Source organism: Aethalodelphis obliquidens, unplaced genomic scaffold (genome assembly GCF_003676395.1).
Source record: "Aethalodelphis obliquidens isolate GAN/ISIS:26980383/991018 unplaced genomic scaffold, ASM367639v1 scaffold74, whole genome shotgun sequence".
Taxonomy (NCBI): Eukaryota; Metazoa; Chordata; class Mammalia; order Artiodactyla; family Delphinidae; genus Aethalodelphis; species Aethalodelphis obliquidens.
This window is the reverse complement of record NW_020838018.1, coordinates 6,251,192-6,276,539: the sequence shown is the minus strand read 5'-3', so window position 1 is coordinate 6,276,539 and position 25,348 is coordinate 6,251,192.

The following is a 25,348-nucleotide window of genomic DNA, read 5'->3' as shown; positions in this document are numbered from 1 at the left end:
AGTAAAGATGGACTATGTGAGCATGAACATCAAGTGGCCATGCAGCCAGACCTCCATCTTGAGCTGAATTAGGTCATACCCACCAAGCCATAAAGTTAGGACAACCCAATGTCAAGCTTTGTAAGCTGGAAGAGGTACATCTGGGATGGGGCATGAGCAAGACCTCTGATCTGCTGGTAGCCTACATGAGCAGGTAATCTCAATCCCCACGTCATCTACCATGGTTGCACTCCCATGGCTCACACCTGTTACGGGGACTAGGAGGTCACGGGAGGGCTCCCTTACACTAAGCTAGTGGAGGAGGGAAAAGTCTGAGGTTGGTATATGGATGGGTCACCTTGGTATGTCAATGTGAGCTGAAAATGAACTGCTATTGCTACAGTCCCATCAGGAGTGGCCCTGAAAGATAGCAATGAGGGGAAATCTTCCCAATTGTCAGGGCTTTGGGCGATGCATCCAGCCCTCTACTTTGTGGAAAGAGAAATGGCCCAAAGTAAAAATACTAATGCACTTAGGGCATCTTTTATTTGACTGGCTAGGAGAAAGGAGAAAAATTACAAGATCGGGAGCAAAGTCTTAGGAAACTCATCTGGATGGACAAACAGGAATGGATATAAAGTGTGAAGATAGAATTGCATATTAATAGCACCAAAGAATACCCAGAATGGAAGAGACACTAAACAATCAAGTGAACTTAATGACCCGGTCATTTCACATCAGCCAGCATTAATTATGGGCCACCCTAGGGCTGATATGATGGGTCAATGAGTAGAATAATCATGATATAAGGGATGGAAGCTGTTCGTGGAAACAACAGGATGTGCTCCTACTCACCAAGACTGATCTAGTTACTGCTACAACTAAATATCCAACCTGACAGCAGCAGACATCAAGGCTGAGCCCCCATATTTGGCGCTATTTCTTGAGGAAATCAATTAGGCACTTGACAGCAAGTTGATCCTTTCACCCTGAAAGGAGTGATGATTCAATTTGACTAATATCAACACATATGTCCAATATGGGCTTGTCTTTTCTACCCATAGGACTTTGGTCAACCCAACTATCTGAAGACTTAGAATGGATTTTGTCAGCTGACATAAAATCCCAACCAACATTGCCTTAGGCCAACAGACCCACTTTAAGGCCAAAAAAAAAAAAAAAAACAATTATAGCAATAGCAGTGAGCATGCACCCTCAGGAGTCACCAACCTTGCAGAGCAGTGGAATTGCCTCTTAAAGAAGCAACTGAGATGTCAACTTGAAGTTGATACCATTGTCTGGATGCAGTATGGATCCTAAATTAATGAGCATTGTTGGGTACTGTATCCCCTACAAGTGGAATGCATGAGTCAGGAAACTAAAGGGTAGAAGTAGGAGTAGGTCCACTTACCAACAATTCATATTCCACTTGAGTAATTTATGCTCCCAATCCTACAATCTTAGGCTCTGTAGGTCTAGAGGTCCTGGTTCTCAGAGGGGAAATACTTTGCCTTGGGGGCCTCAAAAAGAATCCATTAAACTTTAAGCTACAACAGTTAAGAGTTACTTTGGGGTCCTCATACTAAAGACCAACAGGCATGGAAAGAAATCATTTAACAAAAGATGGGGCTGCTACTAGACACTGGGGACAGGAAAGAATATCTCTGGTGCTAAACGGATCTACTGTGGCATCTCTTAGTGCTCATATGCCCTGTTTTAGCAGTACATTGACAAATACAGTTCTCTGTGTCCTAAGAAGAGCATGGTAACCAGAGGCTCAGACCCCTCAGGGATAAGGGCCTGGCTCACCCCACCAGACAAACCACTTAAACTATTAAAAGTGTCAATCAAAGGCAAAGGGTATCTAGAATGGTGACGGAGTAGGCGGACAGTGAGTATTAATTATGGCTTCAAGATCAACCATAGCAGTAGTAGGTATGGTTTGTCCCACTAATCCTTCGCCTGTAAATTCCTAAAAAATGTGACCCATCTGAATCCTGAAGGACCTGTTTCCAGTTGAGACATAAGAAGTAAGTAGATCTGAGTGGCACAAAAAGCAGACTGTAGTGGATACTGTTGTCTCCCTAGGTCTCCATTTCTCCTAACATACATCCCTCTGCTGCTGGGAATATCACTGCTGACAGCTTAACATTGCGTGCCTCACTGGGAAACATCATTGGCTGCAGGAATCCGGTTCAACCAAAATTACTCTTCCTCCCAGGAGGTAGCCCATAGCCAGGGACTGGCTGATGTGAGGACACAGCCGCCACACTCTTGCCTCAGTTTGGGCAACTTTGAATTCTATCCAGAGGTCTCTGCGAGATCAATCAACAGCATTGCTGATCTGTTAATTTCTTCCACTGCCTAATCCAGTCCTCTTTGTTTTCTTACCAGCGTATCTCCTAAGAGCAATCTATAAGAAGCCTTCCATATGCAATTCTCTGTCTCAAGATCTGTTACCAGTTAACTCAACCTAAGTCAGTAGATTTCTCTTCCTGGGTTTGAAGTTACATTAAATGTACTTTCCTGTAATGGCATGAGAATGCTCTCATCTATCCCATACTTTTCCTCCAGAATGAGTGACAGTTGATTTAGGGCTGGTTGCACACAGATTTCCGAGGACTTACAGGGAAGAATTCTGTGTATAACCAGTCTATTCCAGCTTGGTAGAATCACAAGACTTGCAGTCTGGCACACACTAAAAATGAAGCCAGTGTCGTTGCCCTAGAGTGTGACACACATTCACCCACCTACCCATATGGAAGACAATAGACTTAGGTGGTGGAGGGTGCAGGGCTTCTGCAGAGAGAAAATAAAATGTTACCAACCACATCTCTGCCTCAAACAACTGAAAGTAAAAGTTGGAGCCCCCTCTCTACAAATCCGCCCACAAGAATCTTTAAAGCTCCCTCATAATGAGAGTAAATAGCTTGTATCTGGGATTAACGTCTGAATAGGAAGATGTTCTAAATTAGCTCAATGGCCTTGAAGTTTACCAGATTCACATCTGTTCAATTAACAACTTCTTCCTCTCCGCTCTCATGATGCTTAGTATATCTCTAAATGTTAGCACACAACATACTGTACTTTAGTGATTGGAGGCAGGAAAGGGGGACCATTCTCCTAACATACTGTGAGAACTTTCAGAACAAGAACCCAGACTATATTCATCTTTGGGTTCCAAGGGCCTGGCTGAATAAATGTGACTTCTATGTCTAGGTCCCAGGAGGTATAATAGGTGATATATGACCTCAAGCTGTCTCCAAATGGCAAATAACAAGCCACTGGAAAGGCTACTCAAATATATGTGTGCAAAAAGTTTACTTATTCTTTGATAAAAAAAAAACACAATAATTTTTAAAGGAACACTGTGATTTTTTTCTATAACTTATCTGTTTTCTAATTTCTTCACAATAAAAGGCATTTTTTTTGTAATGCTTAAATTTCTTAAAGAGAGAGAAAGAAACAGCAATCCCTGGAGATTCTGCCATTGTTCTAATAACAAGTTGGTTTCACACTTGCTTTTAGAAGGTTAAGAAGCTTCTTACTTGTGCTTTTGTGGAAATGTATCAACAGGTCTGTGCTAGGGTTCTCCAGAGAACAGAACCAATAGGATATACATAAGAAGAGATTTATTAAAGAAACTGGCTCACATGATCATGGAGTCCAAGAAGTCCCATAGTCTGCTGTCTATGAGATGGAAAACCAGGAAAGCCGGTGGTATAACTCAGCCCAGGGAGCACTGACCTCTAAGGGCAGGAGAAGACAGATGTCTCAGCTCAGGCAGAGAGAGTGAATTCATCCTTCCTCCAGTTGTTTGTTCTATTCAGGCCGCTGACATATTAGATGAGGTTCACGTTCATTGGTGAGGGCCATCTTCTGTACTCAGTCTATTGATTCGAAAGCTAATTTCATTCAGAGACACTCTCAACAGACCCAGAAATGATGCTTTACCCAGTTATCTGGGCATCCCTTAGCCTAGTCAAGTTGACACATACAGTTATCCATCACGAGTTCCAAAATTCCTTCAGGTTGGAACTTCCACACACCTGGCACTAGGATAGAGTGTGGAGACTCCTGGTGTTCAGAAGACAGGACCCAGCTTGCCGATGGGGACAGCGTGTCTCTCTGCCTCCCCTCAGAAGCCGCTGCTCCCTTCCCTCCTTTTGCAACGACAGTTCTGGTGGTCACCATGTCAGCAGTCCATGAATCAGAAAAATCAAAGCAAGAATCAAAATTCCATTAATCGAAACACATATGTCATATATATGGGTGTGCTTTTAAAACTAGGAACGTATACACCATGGATGAATATGGTTATAAGGGGGAATTTCACTTGGAATATGTCCGTAATTGAATTTCTTTTTGCAACATGTATAAGGACTTTAATCGTCCAATAATAATAGTAATAATAAAGATATTTTCATTGGGGAAAAACGTACAGGGATGAGGGAACCAGAAAAAGAGTAAGTCCTGTACCCAGTACCGTCCCGCTCAGTGTTTTCCGACAGTTGGAAGGGAAAGTCTGAGCAGCATGTCAGCCCTGCCCCTCCTCCCCATTGCTGTGACAATGGCAGGCAGTCACTTAGGGAGGCCCAAGGCGCCAGATCTCAAGATTTTTGTGAAATGGCCAGCGGGGTAGTCTGGAAAGTTAGAACTGCAAGGGGCCCTGAACACTATCTAGTCTAACCCGTGTGCTTTCAAAGTGAGTCAGCTGAGGCCCAGCTGCCCAGGATCACACAGCGATCCAGTGGCAAAGCCAGAAATAGAAGCCCTGGCCTATGGATTCCTAATCCTGTTCCTTTACATCCCATAAGAGTGTCTCCCCATTTGTAGCCGCTAATATTCATGAACCTGCCTGTGATCACTAAACCTTCCTTCCCAAACCTTTCTTTAATAAAGAGAAGAGAAGGAGAGGGGAGGGAAAGGGAAGGAGAGGGAAGGTCACCAAAGGAAAGCAGAGAAAAACAGAAAAAAAGCAAGAAGGGCTCCTCTTATGACTTAGGCAAAGCAGACAAGAAGACAGCCTCTCTCCAAGCCCCACCTTCTCCACCCCATCCTCAGATGCAAGCAGCTTTTTGTGACATTGCTTTTCCTCCAAGGACCTTTAATCTTCATCCACATGACCTCTGGTTAAGACGAACATCAAAGGCAGAGGAAGGCAGAGTATGATGGTCTGAGCCCCACTCTACTAGAGATGGCTGGAGTAAGAGGCTCCCAGGGCATGAGGGAGAGGCCAGGACCCCGGGGGACACTTACTGGGATGAGCGGCTGAAGGAGGAGATGCTTCTTGCTTGAACTGTTCTCACTCTGCCAGGAGAAGAGAATGTCTCCCTCCAGTCTGGTGGCAGACATTTAATGCACCAGCACACGTGCACATTAATTTTTGCCGGCTGTCACCTTTGTGTGTTGGAACAAGTCAGACTCCTTTGTGTAATTGCTTGATGAAACATTCTTATCCATTCTGTCAACACAAATTATACAGTTAAATAATGACCGCCTCCCACCCCACCGTTAGCGACACCACTGAGAAAGCATCTGTCTAGCCCTGAGGATGCGGGCTTCCTGTAGCAGCGTCCAGGTCTCCCGCCTGCCCTCCTGACCCAGCCCAGTCTCCTGGCCCTGCCATGTTCTTTCCACCTTCCAAGTGTGGTTGCTAGGAGACAGAGATAAAGCTGGATCTCTGTTCACGTTGCCTGTTCACGTTGGGGCAGGGGAACAAGGCAATGAGGGCCAAGAAACAGAACTTGCGGCCTCCAGATCTCAGATACCATCAGGGTCTCAGAAGGGGGCTCCTCTGTGGTGAGGTGCTTACCCCACAGAGAAGGGGGCCTCTTACTCTCAGGGAGGGGACTTCTCACCCATTTTCTGATTGTGTTTCTCGGAAGGTTTGTCTAAAGTAGTAGTAATGTACATACAGACACACACCCCTACGCACACACCCCACCCTTACACACACGCATCCATACTCCCCACACACACACCCACACACCTTTTCTTCATGTTAATAATTGAAGTCTAAGCACATTTACATGCCACCGAGGCAAGGAGGGGGTATGCGATTGCCTGAATGTCTGTGTCCCTCAAAATTCGTATGTTGAAATCTTAACCCTCTGAAAATTTGGGAGTATTTGGAGGTGGGGCCATTGGGAAGTGGTTAGGTCACCTAATCACTAATGGGATTAGTGCCCTTGTAAAAGAGGACTCAGAGAGCTCCCTAGCTCCTTCCACCAGGTGAGAACACCAGCTATGAACCAAGAAGTGGGCCCTCACCTGACCATGCTGGTACCCTGATCTTGGACTCCACAGCTGCGAGAAATAAATGTCCATTGTTAATATGCCACCCAGGCTATGATATTTTGTTATAACGGTCCAAATGGAGTAAGACAGTGTATCAGTCAGCTTAGGCTACCCAGCTAGGGGGCTTAAATACTGATATTTATTTTCTGATGGTGGGAAGGCTAGAAGTCTGAGATCAAGGTGTCAGCAGAGTTGGTGTCTGGTGAGAGCTCCCCCCTTGGGTTGCAGACGGCCACCTTCTGCTTAGCCTCACATAGCCTTTCCTCGGTGTGGAAAGAGAGAGGTTTCTCTCTCTTCCTCTGCTTATAAGGCCACCAATCCTATAGGATTACAGCCCTACCTTTATAACCTCATTTAACCTTAATTATCTCCCCAAATTCCTGTCTCTAAATACAGTCATATTGGTGGCTTAGGGCTTCAATATACGAATTTGGGGTGGGGGTGGGCAGAATTCAGTCCATAACAGAAGGAAGCTTTCTCCCCTAACGTAAATATCATGGCCATTTGTTCTAGAGCTTAAAATGTATGGCATTAAGCACTTTTTAAAAGTGGGAGTATAAAGACAGCTTTATTTTGATCATACATCTGGGAAATACAAATCAGGAAGGAAATGCCATTCCCCACATACCATTTTACAGAAGGGGACACTGAGGCACTAGAGTAGGAGAGGTGATTCCATTGGCCCTATGGGTCCTCCAGCCACACCCAGCACTACCAGGGGGCTGTGTCCTCACCTGCTTCCCCCATCACACCACAGGCCCACTCTGAGGGGATGAATTTGACCCACCTCTGTACCTCAGGGCTGACAGCATGCCCGGCACACAGCGGCCTCTCACCAAGCCACTACGGAGCAGGAAGAAGACACAGAAGCCTATATCCAGCCTCATACCTTAATCTGCACCAGATTTTCCTTCTCTCTTCAGCCAGCACTGAAACCAAAGTTTAGGCTGTGCCAGCACTTCCCACAGGATGTCAATTTCCCTCTGGTCGGAAAGCACTTCACAGGAGACTCCCTCTGTGCAGGAGGCAAGAAATGCAAACGAAGCAAAGAGGAAGAGGAGGGCTCTCTGTGCAGCCTGTTTCCACCCAAGCCCAGAGGTCATTTCACAGGACCACCCCACCCCCCCTTCTCCTTGACCCACCACTTACCAGCTCTGTGACCTTGGACACAATACGTGACCTCTCTGAGCCTTAGCTTGATCATCTGTAAAATAGGATTAAGCTTCCCTCACAGGGTTGTGATGGGGATGAAGCAAAGTAATGTACAGGAGGGATGTGCCTAGTGTCAAGCAGCAGATAAATCCTCCCTAAATCACACTCCCTGGACACAAGGAAAAGCCTGCCCAGCAGCCAGCTGAGTTGGAAGTAGGTTACAGAGTATTTTCACTTGGAAGTGTAGCCTAAACAGAGAGATTAGATCACAGATTGCAGGAGCTGGAGAAACCTGTGAGATCATCCAAGCAGGCATTCAGTGCACGGGAGCGGGGATAAGGAAACTGCCCGCAGAGGTGACCTTGCCTGCCCAAGGTCACACAGCTGGCCCAGGGAAGAGTGGGACTCCCTCTTGAGCAAGTAGACTGGGTCCACCATAGTCCCACTTTCAACCTGAAGAAAGGGATTGTGACAGGTTTGAGATTGAGCCAACTGTTACTTGAGGTGCAGAAGCTATGTCTAAGGTAGAACTAAAAGGCTTCCAAATTCCCAACAGATATTAATCTTCCAGATTTGGAAGCAACAAACCAGAATTCCCCAAATCAAATTATTTTTTAAATACTTCCAACATTCTTCATACTCTTTATTATTATGAATATATTTCTTAAGATAGCTATTTAATAAACAAGAAAAATTCAGTTTAGTAGTAACTTACAAAGAACTGTAGCCTAGGGCTTCCCTGGTGGCACAGTGGTTAAGAATCCGCCTACCAATGCAGGAGACATGGGTTCGAGCCCTGGTCCGGGAAGATCCCACATGCCGTGAAGCAACTAAGCCCTTGCACCGCAACTACTGAGCCTGCGCTTTAGAGCCCGTGAGCCACGACTACTGAAGCCTGTGCGTCCTAGAGCCTGTGCTCCGCAACAAGAGAAGCCACCACAATGAGATGCCTGCGCACCGCATGGAAGAGTAGCCCCCGCTCCTGGCAGCTAGAGAAAGCCTGTGCGCAGCAGCGAAGACCCAACACAGCCAAAAATGAATAAATAAATAAATAAAAAGATATCACAAAAGAGAGAGAGAGAGAGAGAGAGACAGAGACAGAGAGAGAACTGTAGCCTGTAGTGAATATTTAAATGCCAGAAAACACCAGAGAACATTTTTGGGTGGAATTTGAATAATGTAATATCCAGGTGTCCCACCCATGTTAACGGGATCACACAGAATCGTTTATCAAATTGCCAATTTAAGGACTTATTTTGCTTCCAAAAGTTGTTATTTTTAGGAACATCGTTCAAAGTATCTGTAAACAGGATACCGCACACATAAACTTAGTAATATGTATTTTATTTGCACAGGTGACTGTTAGCAGACAGGGTAGTAAATACGTGCTTCAACTTGACAATGACTACTGATCAGATCTCAGATCACGACCTCATCTCTTCCACCTACTCCTGCCCCTGTGCCCAGGAATGTCCACCTTAACCCTCAATTCCACACCTCAGCATTTCCCAATCTTGCTATCAACTTGATTCAGTGGATTCCTTCAAAGCTGTGAGGTCTTTATGTTTACTGTAAGCTTTAATTCTCACAAGAGACTTATAATACTTTTCACCATTTTTCTGATTTCTCCACTCATTTTTCTCAAGATTTAAAAACACAAATCTCCCCGAGACATGCCAGAAAGGGAATTCCCACAGGAAAACACAAAGCAGGCATGAGGCCTCCTTCCTGCCCAGCAGCCGTGCTCTGCGAGGGTCGCTGGCTGGACAGGGGACGCAGAGGTCACACTGGACACGGGAGGTGACAGCAGTTTAGGGCTGCCAACTACGGATTGGCATTTGCCATATACTTCTACAAGAATTGAATTATGAGCCCCTGTAGCTGCTGAGCTTCAACGCCCGCTGAAAGGAGTTCAGGTGGAGATCAGCAATGTGGCATTCTGTGCTCTGGGAAAAACTGGCAGAACAGGTCTTCAGATAGTTAGATGTTTTCAGAAGATTTTATGAGCCCAATCCTTGCATCTCCTTGTATCCAGAAAAGCACTAAAATCATTAATGGTGACGTCCGCTCCTCCTGAGGAGCGCCAAGCCTCACCCCAAATGTGTGCTTGACTACATGTGCTCCCCCTTCACTAAAATCACATATAACACTGACCTCCCCCCCCCGCCTCTTTGGAGCAGTTTCTCAGGGCTCTCTGAGATGCTGTCTCCTGGGCTCTAGTCCTCATTTTGCCCCAAATAAAACTTACCTCACAATTCTCACATTGTGCTTTTAGTTTTTCAGTCAACAGGGTGTTCATTCATTCGACTGAGCAATGTGCTGGGCCAGGAGCCCTCTCAGGCCTGGGGCTCCTTATGAGTTTCCTGCGGCTGCTCTAACATATTACCATAAGCTGCATAGCTTAAAATAACAGAATGTTTTCTCTCATAGTTCTGGAGCCTAGAAGCCTGAAATGAAGGTGTTGGCAGGGCCTTACTCCATGTGAAGACTTGAGAGGCAAATCTTTCTCATAGTCAGTCTTCTAGAGAAGGAATCTGTCCTCACCTCCTCCCAGCTGGGGTGACTCCCTGCAGTCCTGGGCACTCACTGGCTTGTAGCTACATCACTCCAATTTCTGTCTCTATCTTCACCTCACCGTCTTCCCACTGTGTGTCTCTGTCTCCAAACCTCTCTCTTCTTTTTTTTTTTTTTTAACATCTTTATTGGGGTATAATTGCTTTACAATGGTGTGTTAGTTTCTGCTTTATAACAAAGTGAATCAGTTATACATATACATATGGTCCCATATCTCTTCCCTCTTGCGTCTCCCTCCCTCCCACCCTCCCTATCCCACCCCTCCAGGCGATCACAAAGCACCGAGCTGATATCCCTGTGCCATGCGGCTGCTTCCCACTAGCTATCTACCTTACGTTTGTTAGTGTATATATGTCCATGCCTCTCTCTCGCCCTGTCACAGATCACCGTTCCCCCTCCCCATATCCTCAAGTCCGTTCTCCAGTAGGTCTGTGTCTTTATTCCTGTCTTACCCCTAGGTTCTTCATGACATTTTTTTTTTCTTAGATTCCATATATATGTGTTAGCATACGGTATTTGTCTTTCTCTTTCTGACTTACTTCACTCTGTATGACAGACTCTAGGTCTATCCACCTCATTACAAATAGCTCAATTTCCCAGTCATTGAATTTTGGGCCAACCCTAGTCCAGTCTGACCTCACCTCAATTTGATTACATCTGAAAGATCCTATTTTCAAATAAGGCCACATTCACAGGTGCCAGGGATTATTCAACATATCACTGTGGACACACATTTCAATCCACCACAGGTTCTGACAGCAAAGGAGTCAGACATGGTTCTAGCCAGTCCAGAGTTGACTAAGTAAACGGGCAGAAACATTCAGTGTAACAAGCACTACACAGGATGAGAGTGGAAGCATGGTCTACAAGTGGAGGAAGAGGAGAAGCCAGGGAAGGCTTCCTGGAGGAAGAGGCATCTGCATGGAATGAGCAGGATTCATTCTGGGGAAGGTGCCAGAGAATAAAAGCAGCAGCAAATGAAGGCCTGGGGTCAAAGGAGCACAGTCTTTGTCTTTGTCCACCTGTCCCTTTGCTCAGAAAGCAGGTCCCCAAGATCCAGTCCTCAGCTTAAATGTCACCTCTTTGGAAAGACATTCCCTGGCCAGCCTTTATTCACTCTTCTGTCTCCATCAGCCTATTTATTCCCTTCAAGGCATTGTCACAACCTGCAATGGGTACCATTTGCTCACTTATTGTCTTTTTCAACACCAGAAGTTAGCTCCCTGAGGGCAGGGACCCTACCACTTCTGCATAGCTATACCTGTAGCACAGAACATAGTGCCTGGCATATTGTACATGATAAAAATGAAAGAGTAAGTGATTGAATAGATGAATGAGCAAAGAGAAACAGGTTCAATGTGACCAGATTGCAGATTTTGAGGTAAGAAGCGGCTAGACAGAAAGCCAGAAAGGGAAATGTGAGCCATCACATTCCGGTGGAGCCCCAGTGGCAGGTGGAGGAGCTTGGATTTCCTCTAAGAGCGATGGAGAGCAGAAGGGGGGTGAAGGGGGGGCTTCCCTTGACAGAGGACAGCACATGGAAAAGCGCACTTAGCATCTAGCAATGGACACAGATCCTGGGTTCTGGGTGGGATTAGCTCCCTAAGAAGCTGGAGATTTCCATATAGCAAGTGCATTGCATATAGTAGGTGCTCAGGAAATATTGGTTGAGTGAATGAGTGCACGAAAGAGCCACTTACAGGAAGCCATTCTATTCCTTGGATACACGGAGCCAGGTAGAGGGCATAGCATCCCTGCTTTCCAGAAATCTCTGTACCCAGGGAGTTCTCTTTTCCTCAGAATTTTGGGAGGCTGATTACCTTCTCTTTCCTCTCCCACCCTCCCAGATCAAGGAAAGAGGAGCCTGCACACCACTGGGAGAAGACTGCCATCCCCAATGGCCAAGAGCCAGAAGACACTGGGGCTGGCAGGTGAGAGCCAGTACCTGCCCGCTTCAGTCAGCTGGGAGCCGGCTTCACAGGCGCTCTCCTGCAGCCAGGATACAGCACCGCCTGCTGTGTGAGCCCCTGGCAGCCACTGCTCAGAGAGAAAAGCTGGGGCGGAAGTGTTTGAAGGCTCAGCCTTCCCGGCCAGCAGCTCCCTTCCCTACGGCGACTAGAAGGTCACCAGACACCTGCAAACTACAGATCTCCCTTTACATCTCCACAGCGCAGATTTTTCAGGCCCCTGGGTGTTTCCTTTCTTACTAGGAGCAGGAACTGAAACAGATAAGGCTTAGTCTGGTTTTTTTTTTTTTTTTTTCAACATACCAGGCTGCTGCGGCTGCCCAGCACTGCTCTTACTTACTGCTGTTACTACTCACTGCAGAGACCGAATTCGCTGGGTGAGGCCAGAGAACCTCCGGGATCCTAGACAAACCAACGGGATTTTGATTCATTTCCTGTTGAGATGCAGAAGATAGTCAATCACCAAACATATTAAGTCTGTCCTATGTGCCTTGTTCCAGAAGGGTGACAGAAGATGGTGAGGATATGGGCAAACCAGCCCTCCCATCTATGGCCAAGAAGAGGTGTGGATTGGTGCAGCCTCTGTGCAAGGCCATTTGGCAGAACATGTCAAAATAAAAGCAACATAAACCCTTTGACATGGCTTTTCCATTTCTAGGCATTTATGCTACAGATACACCCACACACATGTAAAATGCTATGTTTATCACATTTTTCACTGCAGCACTCTTTAAAGAACACAGCTTGGAAATAGCCAAAATGCCTATCAATAGGGGACTGATTAAAATAAACAATGCTTCGACCAGACAATAAAATACAAAATAGCGGGCTTCCCTGGTGGCGCAGTGGTTGAGAGTCCGCCTGCCGATGCGGGGGATACGGGTTCGTGCCACGGTCTGGGAAGATCCCACATGCCGCGGAGCGGCTGGGCCCGTGAGCCATGGCCGCTGAGCCTGCGCGTCCGGAGCCTGTGCTCTGCAACGGGAGAGGCCGCAGCGGTGAGAGGCCCGCGTACCGCAAAAAAAAAAAAAAAAAAATACAAAATAGCTATGTAAGGGAACAGACACACCCTCTAAGTTCCCTCGTGGAAGGACCTCCAAGTGTATTGCCGCTAACAAATTTATTGGTTTAAAGCAACATTTACTATCTCACAGTTTCCATGGGCAGGAATTTGGAAGCAGCTTAGCTGGGAGCTTCTGGCTCAGGGTCCCCCATGAGGTTGGAGTAAAGCTGTGGACTAGGGCTGGGTGCATCTCAAGACTTGACAGGGGAGGATCCAGGATCTGCTTCCTAATCTAGTCCTGTCACTGTTGGCCGGTCTCAGAAGATCAGCTTCCACACTCACCAGGCAGGACTCAGTCCCTCAGCTTGAGAACCTCTCCTAGGCTGCTTGGGTGTCACCTGGATAAAAAAGCTGGCTCCCTCAGATAAGTGATTCAAGAGAGAGAGGAAGAGAGAGAGCTCCTAAGACAGAAGAGACAGTTTATAAATTAGTCTTGGAAGTGACACCCACCTCTTCTGTCACATTCTACTCACTAGAAGCAAGTCCCTTCCAGCCCACGGCCAAGGGCAAGGGAGTTTACCTCCACCTCTTGACGAGACAAGTATCGAAGAATCTGTGGACATATCTTTAAAATCACTGCACCAAGGTAGATCCCTAAGCCCAAAAAAAGAACAAAGTACAGAGAAGTTGGCATGGCAGGCTGTTACATATGTAACAAGTGGAAGAGCCCTATGCCTATTTGCTTACAGATGCATAAAATATCTCTGGAAAGGTACACGATAAAACTGTTGCCGCCAGGGAGAACAATCTAGTAGTTTAGAAACATGGATGGGAGGGAAGCTTTACCCTAGGTGTCTTCACCCCCCTCTTGAATTTGGCACCATGGTAAATGACTTATTTTTAAAGAAGATTGGGTGCAATCATTTTGTTATTCCATTAATGAGCATCATGGCACAAGGCCCTAGGGAGTGTCCGTACCCTTAAGGAATCTGCAGTCTTGCAGCAGATACAGCACAGTTGAACGAAACCTTTCGGAAATAATCTCTCATCAAATAAGTTGAAGGTCAAGTGTATGGCTCAGATAAAAGACACCATGTGGGTGGTCTTGGAGTGGGGTGGTACTTCCATGGGACTCCAATGGAAAGTGCAGGATAAGTAGAGAGAAAGGGGGCCAGGCCAATGGGGGAGGGACATGAAAAAGGAACTAAAGTGAGACTGTGGGTGTAGAAAAAAGGAAGGAGGGGCTTTGGAAGATCTGCCCAATATAGTTGGAGGTTTGTGTTCTTTGTGTATTGCTTTGTCCTGACTCCTTACTTCTGTTCCTGATCCATCAGCTGTGAGAGGAATTGTTGGATCCCTGCTATAGACTGGTTCATGCTGCCTACAGTGGGGGATGAGGCAGTTGCCAGAGAAGGGATGCAGCATACAAATATGTAGGTGCATAGGCAGCACTCTCTTCCTTTTAACAGATCCCCGGAACCCAGGTCCTGAACAGGAGGATAACCAGGAGTAAAGGGGATACTTGTGGGAACCCTCATTGCTCGTTGCCCTTATTCCTTCAAGAAGTTGTCGAAGCCTGCCATGTGATAGTACTGTGCTAGTTGCTGGGATACAAAGTTGAAGAAGACACCGTACTTTTCTGAAGGAGCTCAGAAGCCAAGAGAGGGAGACAGACAAGAATAACACACATTCCTTTTTCTGGATGCTTCCTCTGCATGAAGCACTTTGTAGCCATTACACAATCTGATCCCCTTAACAGCTCGATAGGGTAGATGCCTCTATTCCTCTTGTACAGATGGGGAAGCTGAGTCCCAGAGAGACGAAGAAACCCATCTGAATTTGCACAGCTGGTCGGTGGTAGATCTGGAGTACGAACCTGGTCTGGCTGGTTCCCTACACCAAGCTGCCTTGCATTCAGAGAGTAAACATCTGACTCTACTGAAAAGCCAGGACCAGCACCATGTAGAGCTGTAGCTGGAAGTGATGTGGGACACAGAGGGATGGAGTAACTGAGTGTGAGCTGGGCCTGGGCATCCGAGTGTGGACCATACACAGAGAGCTGGTGAGGGTGTGCCTGGCTGCAGAGGATGCATCTGAAGAGCATCTTTCTGGTATCACCAGAGGTGGGAGTTAGGGTGGGATCTTGTGGGGGAGGCTGAGCAGGAAGGGTCAGGTGCGAGGTAGGAGACCCTGAACATCAGGCTGAGGACTATGGGGTGAGAATATCAGGGACCACAGACTTTTTCGGCACAATGCGTGATCTAAGCACACTTTAGGAAGATGCCTCTGGCAGCCCTATGAAGATGGAATATGAGAGGTTAGAAGTGGGTCGTGGGAGAGAGTTATGGAGAGTGTGGAAACAGAGAAGGAACTGAATAAAGGGAGTGACGGGGGCCTTGAAGACAAGAGACTCTGGGGAGGTAGCATACAGAGAACGTCTTGCATGTAAGAACTAAGGGAGGAATCAAAACCTTGTGGGTCTCTTCTGTGTTTCTCCCGTAGGTAGCACTAAAATGTGCCTCTAATACAAAACTTCAGTTTCTGCCCCCAGTTTCTAACATTATGCTTTCTACCCAGCCCCCCACCCGCGGTTTTGGCCTGCACACACACACACACACACACACACACACTACCCAGACCTACTGTCACATCTAGTATTTTTATTTTACTGGAACAATATCTTTGACACCAGAGAAGGTAATCAGAATATCTTTTTCAGGAAGGCAAGAACTGTTTACATTCTTGACCTCATTCCAAACACCCAGCAAATCCCTGGAGAGCAATTAATTAAATGGTTATCTCTGTGTCTGGCTTAGAGATTTCTCCCCTCTTCTCTCTCTGTCTTTGTCCCCTACCCTTCCTGAGCTTCCTGCTCCCAGTCCCCCACTTGTACCTACTGGTTAAGAAGCTAAAATTTCATTTCCCTTGGTGGTGGAACATTGCTTTGTTTTTTAAAGACACAATCTAAGAGCATTACTTCCCTCCACACACACACTTTGTAACTATGTTGATGCTATATTTAGTAATTTTATTAAGGAGATAATTTACGTAAATTCCATACTGGAGCCCTGCTGAGTAGCAAGCTAACTAATTCTATTCTTCTTATTAGGGAAAATAGACAAACCAAATGAGATTTAAAGGCTAGACAGATCAATTTGTGTCTGTGCTGAAGTCAGTCCTGGGACCTCAGGGCACGTGTCTAGGGATCTGAGGAGGAGAACACTGTTTTATCCACCAGCAAACAGTTGACAGGAGGTGTGGGGGGAGAGGAATAGATACCAATAAAGGGACAGAAATGCAGCATCAAGAATTCACCTGGGGGCTTCCCTGGTGGTGCAGTGGTTGAGAGTCCGCCTGCCGATGCAGGGGACACTGGTTCGTGCCCCGGTCAGGGAAGATCCCACATGCCGCGGAGCGGCTGGGCTTGTGAGCCATGGCCGCTGAGCCTGCGCATCCGGAGCCTGTGCTCCGCAGCGGGAGAGGCCACAACAGTGAGAGGCCCGCGTACCTCAAAAAAGAAAAAAAAAATTCACCTGGGCACAGTGGGACTCTCTCTTGGGAGAGCACTCACAGATATAAAATGGAAATGTCTTCCTCCTTTGTCCCCCTTGGCAGGTCCCAGCCACAATTCACCAGCGCCAACAGAGAGAGGAGCTGGTGGCCTCCCCAAGCCTTTTCCATGGCTCTGCTCTCTCCCTGATATCCTTCAGCTTCTCTTCAGCTGCATCCCCCATGGCAGGAGGGACCAGGTTTGTTAAACTGACTTGTTCAATTTCTGTGCCAGCCCCAAGTCTCTATATGTGGGCTTCTTAATAAATACAAGGTAACCCCACTTTCAACAAAGCCAATAAATGAAAAAACTGATTTGTACCAAAGGCATCAAGGGGTGGTTATTAGCTTTACAAAAAGACAAACTAGAGAATTCTTTTAAATCCCCAGCTCCCTCGGTGCATTGGAAATGAGATTTAATTTAGACAAAAAACTTAAATTGATACACAACTTTTGAGAATGCTCTGCTGGTGAAAAGAAGACACAGCAGGGACTAGACATTGATGGTGATTAAGAAAAGGAAGCGGGCTTAATTTCCTTCCTTCCCAGTAGGACTGATATTAACATGTAGCAAGGGCAGGGTATAGTCAAACACTTTCAAACACCTTCATCATGTCCATTCCTCACAGTAGGCCTAGGAGAAGATTTGCTTTATCACACAAATGAGGAAACTGAGGCATGGGAAGGCAGGGTAACTTGCCCACCGACAGTAAGGGATGGAGTCAAAATCAGAACTTGATTCTTTTGCCTCCAAGCCCCTTCTGTTACCCCACAATTCCCTCTTCCTTGGAAACACATTTCCATGGAATTCTTTTTTGTTGTTGTTTTATTTTTTGTTTGTTTGTTTGGGGTTTTTTTAGCCTAGATTTTTTTTTTTTTTGGAGTAAAGTTGATTAACAATGATGTGTTAGTTACAGGTATACAGCAAAGTTATTCAGTTATACTCATTCCATGAATTCTAAGGAATGAATTCATTCCTTAGAATTCCCCTCTCTAAACAAACCCTGCTACAGGACATGACAAGCAAACTCACCTCACAGCCAATATACTCTTCTTCTGGGAAAGCAGTTGGATCACCCAGGACCCGTTCCCTACCTGGGTTATTAAAGATTGTCAGGAACTCTATGGGTCTCCAGTGGCGGTCCTATGAAATAGGACTCCAGCAGTGGGTACAGGCCAGGGTCCGAATCAGGCAATGGGCAGCAAACAGAGGACAGCCAGGGGAGGTGACCCCCAAGGGCTCCTTGCTCTTCAATAAGCTCACCGCAGCCACTGTCAGCTGATGCAGAAGTCCTTTGTCTCCAAGGCAGAGCAGCAGCTCCCAGCCTCCCTTGCAGTGTAGCCATTAACTGAGCTCCTTCCAGTAGGATGTGAGGGAAAGTGAAGTGGCTCATGAAGCCTCCTGGGCTTGACTTTCCATGCTCTTTCCTTTTACAATGACAGATGAGGTTGGCAACCCTGGAAGCCAAGTGTTCCAAGTGTGGACCTACAAGTTGAGCTTTGTTTTTGACAACAGTGTTACCTTAACTCAGGAGTTCCCAACCCCCAGGCCGCAGACCGGTACCAGTCTGTGGCCTGTTACAAACCGGGCAGCACAGCAGGAGGTGAGTGGTGGGCGAGTGAGCAAAGCTTCATCTGGTGCTCCCGATGGCTGCCCATCGTTCGCATTACCGCCTGAACCATCATATACCCCCGACCCCCGGTCCGTTAAAAAATTGTCTTCCACGAAACCGGTCCCTGGTGCCAAAAAGGTTGGGACCACTGCCTTAATTCATACAAACTCATGGAAGAGCCCTAGACTTGGGCGAATAAGTCAGGAACATCAACCCCAGGGTGTGGTGTGGCAACAGAGCAAGACCACAAGCTTCGGACCAGAGAGAATGGATTTAAGTTACACTTCCACAACTTCCACTGATATCGGTACAATTTCCATCACTATTTTCATTATAAGGGCAGGGGTGGAACCATCTTAGGCAGACACCCACACCTACGCATATGAATCAAGAGGTGCAGAAGAAAGACCCCAGATATTGGGTCAGTTCAACTGATTTGAACACCAGCCCCTTAGCACACAAACACACCCAGCACAGAGGCCAGTGCAGTGAATGCTGCCTCTCCTCTCCTCTCCTCTTATGCCCACTTCCCTCTCCCAGGAGTATCTCTGCCTCCGGAATGTCTGGTAAGATAACTATACCACTTCTTCCTTCTTTCTAGCCCCCCACTCTGGGAAGACCAAGGCTATCCAAGTTAGGCAGGAAGCAGAAAAGGGTGGTGACAAGTTGTAAGGACAACTCTCCCCATCTTCACTTGAGAATGATGAGGGAGTTGATGGGTTCAGTGGATGGATTTAAGGTTTTCTGGAATCTTCCCCCCCCCAAGTACTATCTGGAAGGAGTGAGAAATTTACTTTGTATGAACGTCTTTCACATCCCAAGACCGTCGTTTCTTTGACCTTCTATGTCCTTCTTAACAACCTTTTGAGGAGGGTATTATCATCTTGTTTTATGGATGAGAAAACTGGGGTTCAGAGAAGTGAAGTGACTTGTCCAGGATCACAGTTCTAGGATTCAAACCCAGGTCTCTCCCTCTGACATTACAGACCCCTTCTTCCCCCATCATCTCTCAGATGTGCTGGAAAGGAAGCCCCTGACCCTATTATACTTGTACTTTCCCTTCTCCAATGGGCTGAGCTTTCTTTGGCTCAGACAAGAGCTTATCATCCTTCCCGTTCACTGGGTGGCTGTCTTTCTTGGCTAGTCTAAGTGACCTCAGATGACCATGTGGCTTTCCAGGAACTAAGAGGGAAGAATATCTGCTCACCCACCAGAGCTGGGACTGGGCTGAGGCTACAGAGGGGCCAAGGATGCCAAGTTTAAGGAGGAGCCCGTTTCTGAGGCCAGCCCTGTGCCTGCATATCCCTGAGAGCAAAACCTCCTTTCACTTTTTGCCACGGTGCCTCTCCTGCTTCCCCCCAGCCCTGGGCCAGCCACCCAACATCTCAAAAATCACATGCTCTTAGGCCCAGGAGTGCCTTTAAAGGTTGTCCATCTAAAAGTTTCTAACTTTTTCAGCAAACCAACATTTTCGTAGAAGCTCAAGAAGGGGAGTTACTCTGATAACTAAAACCACTGGTAATGATGTCAAATTACACTCACTGCTGAATAAGGATGGAGCTCGGAGCCTCCTGGGCCACTCCTGCAGCCAACCCACCCTCCACATACTGAGGAGAACTCAGCTATCTGTCACTGATGCTTCTCACCCAGGAGAGAGAGGCTGCCTGGTACACAACCAGGACAATCGGAAAGGCGGTCTCTGGGAGACAATCACGGGAGTGAGGGAGGAAGCCAGTGGGTCGTCCATCCTTGTTGGAATACTTGGGGGCCACTGCCTCCTGCCAGCTCTCAGTCAGCTCCAATCCCTTCCTTCTAAAGACTCAGGCCTTGCTGTATCCTCCAAAAACAGTGATCATGAGAGATAAGGGAACAGCCTTCCATCCTCTGCAAGGCCCACCAGCCTGGTTCCCATTACCAGCCTGGGGACACGGCCCTCCCCCATGTTCCTTCCCAAGAAAGCTGCAAGCCAAACAGTGAGGTAAACCACAGTCTTGTTTTTTGTCATTGTTATTGAGAAACACGGTTGCTATCTTATTTCCCAATCTATTCTAAAATTATTTGTGAAGGCTTTTGAACCATCCGAAGGAAAAAAGAAAAAAAAAAACATTCCAACAACAGCTAATTGCGAGACTCTTCCCCTAACTAGCTTTGTGCTTTTCTATTCAGGCAACATTGCTTTTTGTTTTGTTTTGTTTTTAATTGGGCTATGGAGGAGAGGGAACATGGCTCAGAGAAGGAAAGCAGGGACCGAGAGATTCAAGGCTTGGGAATTCCAGCTCCAGATCTCTCTGTTTGCAGGGCTTCTGGAAAAAGCACTTCAACTCTCTTTCTCCCTGTGTCTTGACTCCCTGCAGAAGGGGGTAAGTGTAATTGTTATCCTGATGGAGGAGTGGCCACAGTTGACTCTCACTGTGGACACAAAACACTTTGGGGTAGGAGTGGGGAGCTGATATTAACTGCTGGAGAAACAGGACTGCGTGACAATCCCCCTGTACAATGATCACCCACCTCTCAGCCAGAAAACCTTGAAAGCTCTAGGATGAGCTGAGACCTGGTCTGGGGTCTGAGTTCCTTCACCTTTTGAGGAAGGGAGAACAGTCACCTGTCCCCTGACAAGCAGAGAGTAAAGGAAATGTATTTATTCAGCACATGTATGGTCTCTGACATCTACTTAACTTGGATTTTTTCATTCAATCTTCATAATTTTATGAAGCTGGCATTATAACCTCCATTTTCTGAATGACAACACTGAAGTTCAAAGACATCACACAACTTACCCACAACCTCCTATCTATTAACTCACAGAATCAAACTCAAGATCGCCTTAAAAACCCTTTAAAGTCAGAAGGAGAAGAACGTATTACACAACAGGTCCAGCCCAGTGCAGACTTTGGACTGCCTGCTTTCTCTCCTCCTCTGGCTTTAGTTGTCCATGGTTGTAAGCTTCAGTCTGAGAATGCCCCAACTCTGACAGTCTTTTCTTACTCTTTTTCCCCATTCCTCTTCCCCAGCTGGTTTTCTCTTCACCCCTCCTGAGACCCCAAGGGGCCTGGGCATAACACTGGGGGAAGTGGGATGCTCCTCCTGTCAGTAGCAGCAAACTATACTTCTTCTTCAGACTCAAGAGTCAAGTGAGAGATTCTCATGACTTTGAATGGCCACCAGCAAGCAAATCTTGGGGCCGGGCCCAAAGAATATCCTTTTTGCTGTTTTGCTCCTTGGCTGTCTTGGCCCAGAATGTCCATCTTCTCCTGCCAGCCTGACCAAGTCTCCTCTTCTGAGACCAGTCTCACAAAGCACCTCCTCTTGGAAGTCACTGCAGGGCCCCTTCCCACTGGCCCATGGCCCAGGTGCTGCCTCCACAAGATTCCCATTACTTCAGCACAGGTTCCTCTGAGACACCAGACTTCAAAAGAGAGAACCAGGCACAACGGGCTGTCCTTACCACTAGGACAGGGACTGCAGTCTGTTTTATTTGTGTATAACCAACAGGATGGAGGGGAATGAACATCACTGTGATGTGGAAGAAGAGGTTCTGGACACAAAAGCAGGACACATGGCTTTCATGCATGACAGGATTTCTCATGAGAAGCAGGACCTCTCCAAGTTCCTTCACCTATGAGGAGTTTATCACTAGGTTTTTATGAGATGAAGAAGCAAAATGAATCTGAAAAGTATTTTAGTCTTTTGAACATGATACCTACGGATATTTCTCTTTTTGTAGTTATCAAACCTGGAATATTTTTATTGAAGTGTAGTTGACATATAATATTATGTTAGTTTCAAGTGTACCACATAGTGATTCAATATTTAAATACATTATGAAAGTATCACCAAGATATGTCAGTAACCATCTGTCACCATACAAAATTATTATAATATTATTGACTATATCTCTTATGCTGTATATTACATTCCAACATATATTATATATAACTGGAAGTTTGGACCTCTTAATTTCCTTCACCTATTTCACCTAATGACACCCCTAGTAACCCCCAGTTTATTCTCTGTATCTATGAGTCTTTTTCTGTTTTGTTTGGTTTGTTCATTTGTTTTGTTTTTAGATTCCACATATAAGTGAAATCATATGATATTTGTATTTCTCTGTCTGACTTATTTCACTTAGCATAATACCTTCTAGGTCCATCCATGTTGTTGCAAATAACAAGATTTCATTATTTTTCATGACTGAGTAATATCCCATTATATATATCCATTATCTCTCTATATATCTGTATATCTATATCTATCTACATATATATTATATTGTCTTTATCCATTTATCTATTGATGTGCATGTGGGTTGCTTCCATATCTTAGCCATTGTAAATAATGCTACAATTAAAATAGGAATGCATATATTGCTGGATCACATGGTAGTTCTATTTTAAAAAAATTTTTTTTATAAATTTATTTATTTATTTATTTTTGGCTGCATTGGGTCTTCGTTGCTGCACACGGGCTTTCTCTAGTTGCAACGAGCAGGGGCTACTCTTCATGGCAGTGCACAGTCTTCTCATTGCAGTGGCTTCTCTTGTTGCGGAGCACTGGGTCTAGGCATGCGGGCTTCAGTAGCTGTGGCATGCAGGCATAGTAGTTGTGGCTTGTGGGCTCTAGAGCACAGGCTCAGTAGTTGTGGTGCATGGGCTTAGCTGCTCCATGGCATGTGGGATCTTCCTAGACCAGGGATCGAACCCGTGTCCCCTGCATTGGCAGGTGGATTCTTAACTACTGCGCCACCAGGGAAGTCCCTATTTTTAAATTTTTTGAGGAACCTCCATACTGTTTTCCATAGTGACTACACCAATTTACATTCCCGCCAATGGTGCATGAGGTTTCCCTTTTCTCTGCATTCTCATCATTTGTTATTTGTTGTTTTTTTGATAATAGCCATTCTGGCAGGTGTAAGGTGATACCTCATTGTGGTTTTGATTTGCATTTCCCTGACGACAAATGATATTGAGCGTCTTTTCATGTGTATGTTGGCCATCTGTATGGTATTCTTCAGAAAAATGTCTATGCAGATCCTCTGTCCATTTTGTAATCAGAATTTTTTTAATATATTGAGCTGCATAATTTATTTATATAATTTGGATATTAACCCCTTATTAGATATATCATTTGCAAATATCTTCTCCCATTCCTTAGGTTGCCTTTTCATTTTTTTTTTTTTTTTAAGTGGTATGTGGGTCTCTCACTGTCGTGGCCTCTCCCGTTGCGGAGCACAGGCTCTGGACGTGCAGGCTCAGCGGCCATGGCTCACAGGCCTAACCGCTACACGGCATGTGAGATCTTCCTGGACCGGGGCGTGAACCCATGTCCCCTGCATCGGCAGGCGGACTCTCAACCCCTGCGCCACCAGGGAAGCCCTGCCTTTTCATTTTGTTGATGGTTTTCTTCACTATGCAAAAGCTTTTAATTTGATATAGCCATATTTGTTTATTTTTGCTTTTGTTGCCTTTGCCTGAGGAGACATCAAAAAATATATTGCTAAGATTGATGTCGAAGAACGCACTACCTATCTTTCCTTCTAAGAGTTTTATGGTTTTAGGTCTTACATTTAAGGCTTTAATCTATTTTGGTTTTTCGGTTTTTTTAACACCTTTATTGGAGTATAATTGCTTTACAATGTTGTGTTAGTTTCTGCTTTATAACAAAGTGAATCAGCTGTATGTATACATATATCCCTATATCTCCTCCCTCTTGCCTCTCCCTGCCACCCTCCCTATCCCACCCCTCTAGGTGGTCACAAAGCACCGAGGTGATCTCCCTGTGCTATGCGGCTGCTTCTGACTAGCTATCTATTTTACATTTGGTAGTGTATATAAGTCCATGCCACTCTCTCACTTACTCCCAGCTTACCCTTGCCCCTCCCTGTGTCCTCAAGTCCATTCTCTACGTCTGCAGCTTTATTCCTGTCCTGCCCCTATGTTCTTCAGAACCTTTTTTTTTTTTTAGATTCCATATATGTGTGTTAGCATATGGTATTTGTTTCTCTATTTTGAATTTATTTTTGTATATGATGTAAGAATATGGTCTAGTTTCATTCTTTTGCCTGTAGTTGTCCAGTTTACCCAACACCATTTTTTGAAGAGAATATTTTTTCCTCATTATATATCCTTGCCTCTTTTGTCAAAGATTAATTGACCATATAAGCATGGGTTTATGTCTGGGCTCTCTATTGTGTGCCATTGATCTATATGTCTGTTTTTGTGCCAGTACCATACTGTTTTGATTATTAGATCTTTATAGTATAGTTTGAAATCAGGAAGTGTGATACCTCCAACTTTGTTCTTTCTAAAGAATGTTTTGGCTATCTGGGGTTTTCTGAAGTTCCACACAAAATTTAGAATTATTTGTTCTAGTTCTGTGAAAAATGACATTGGTATTTTGATAGAGATTGTACTGAATCTGTAGATTGCTTTGGCTAGTATGGTTATTTTAACAATATTAATTCTTCCAGTCCCTGAACACAGTATGTCCTTCCATTTATTCCATCTTCGCTACCTTTCATCAATGTCTTATAGTTTTCAGAGTACAGGTTTCTCACCTCCTTCCTTAAATTTAATTCTAGGTATTTTATTCTTTTTGACACAATTGTAAATGGAATTGTTTTCTTAACTTCTCTCTCTAATAGATTGTTATTAGTGTATAGAAACTCTACAGATTTCTGTATATTAATTTTGTATCCTAGAAATTTACTGAATTCAGGTATTAGTTCTAATACTTTTTTGGTTGAGTCTTTAGGGTTTTCTTTACATAGTAACATGTCATCTGCAAACAGTAACTGTTTTACTTCTTCCTTCCTAATTTCGATGACTTTTATTTCTTTTTCTTGTCTGATTTCTGTGGCTAGGACTTCTAATACAATGTTGAATAAAAGTGGCAAAAGTGGAGATCTTTGTCTTGTTCCTGATCTTAGAGGAAATGCTTTCAGCTTTTCAGCATTGAGTATGATGTTAGCTCTGGTTTTGTCATTAATGGCCTTTATTATGTTGAGTTTTGTTCCCTCTACACCACTTTTTAAAGAGTTATTATCATAAAAGGATGTTGAATTTTGTCAAAAGTTTTTCCTGCATATATTGAGATAATCATATAATTTTTATTCTTCATTTTGTTAATGTGTTGTATCGTGTTGATTGATTTGCAGACTTGACCCATTCTTGCATCCCTGGAATAAATCTCACTTTATCATGGTGTATGATCCT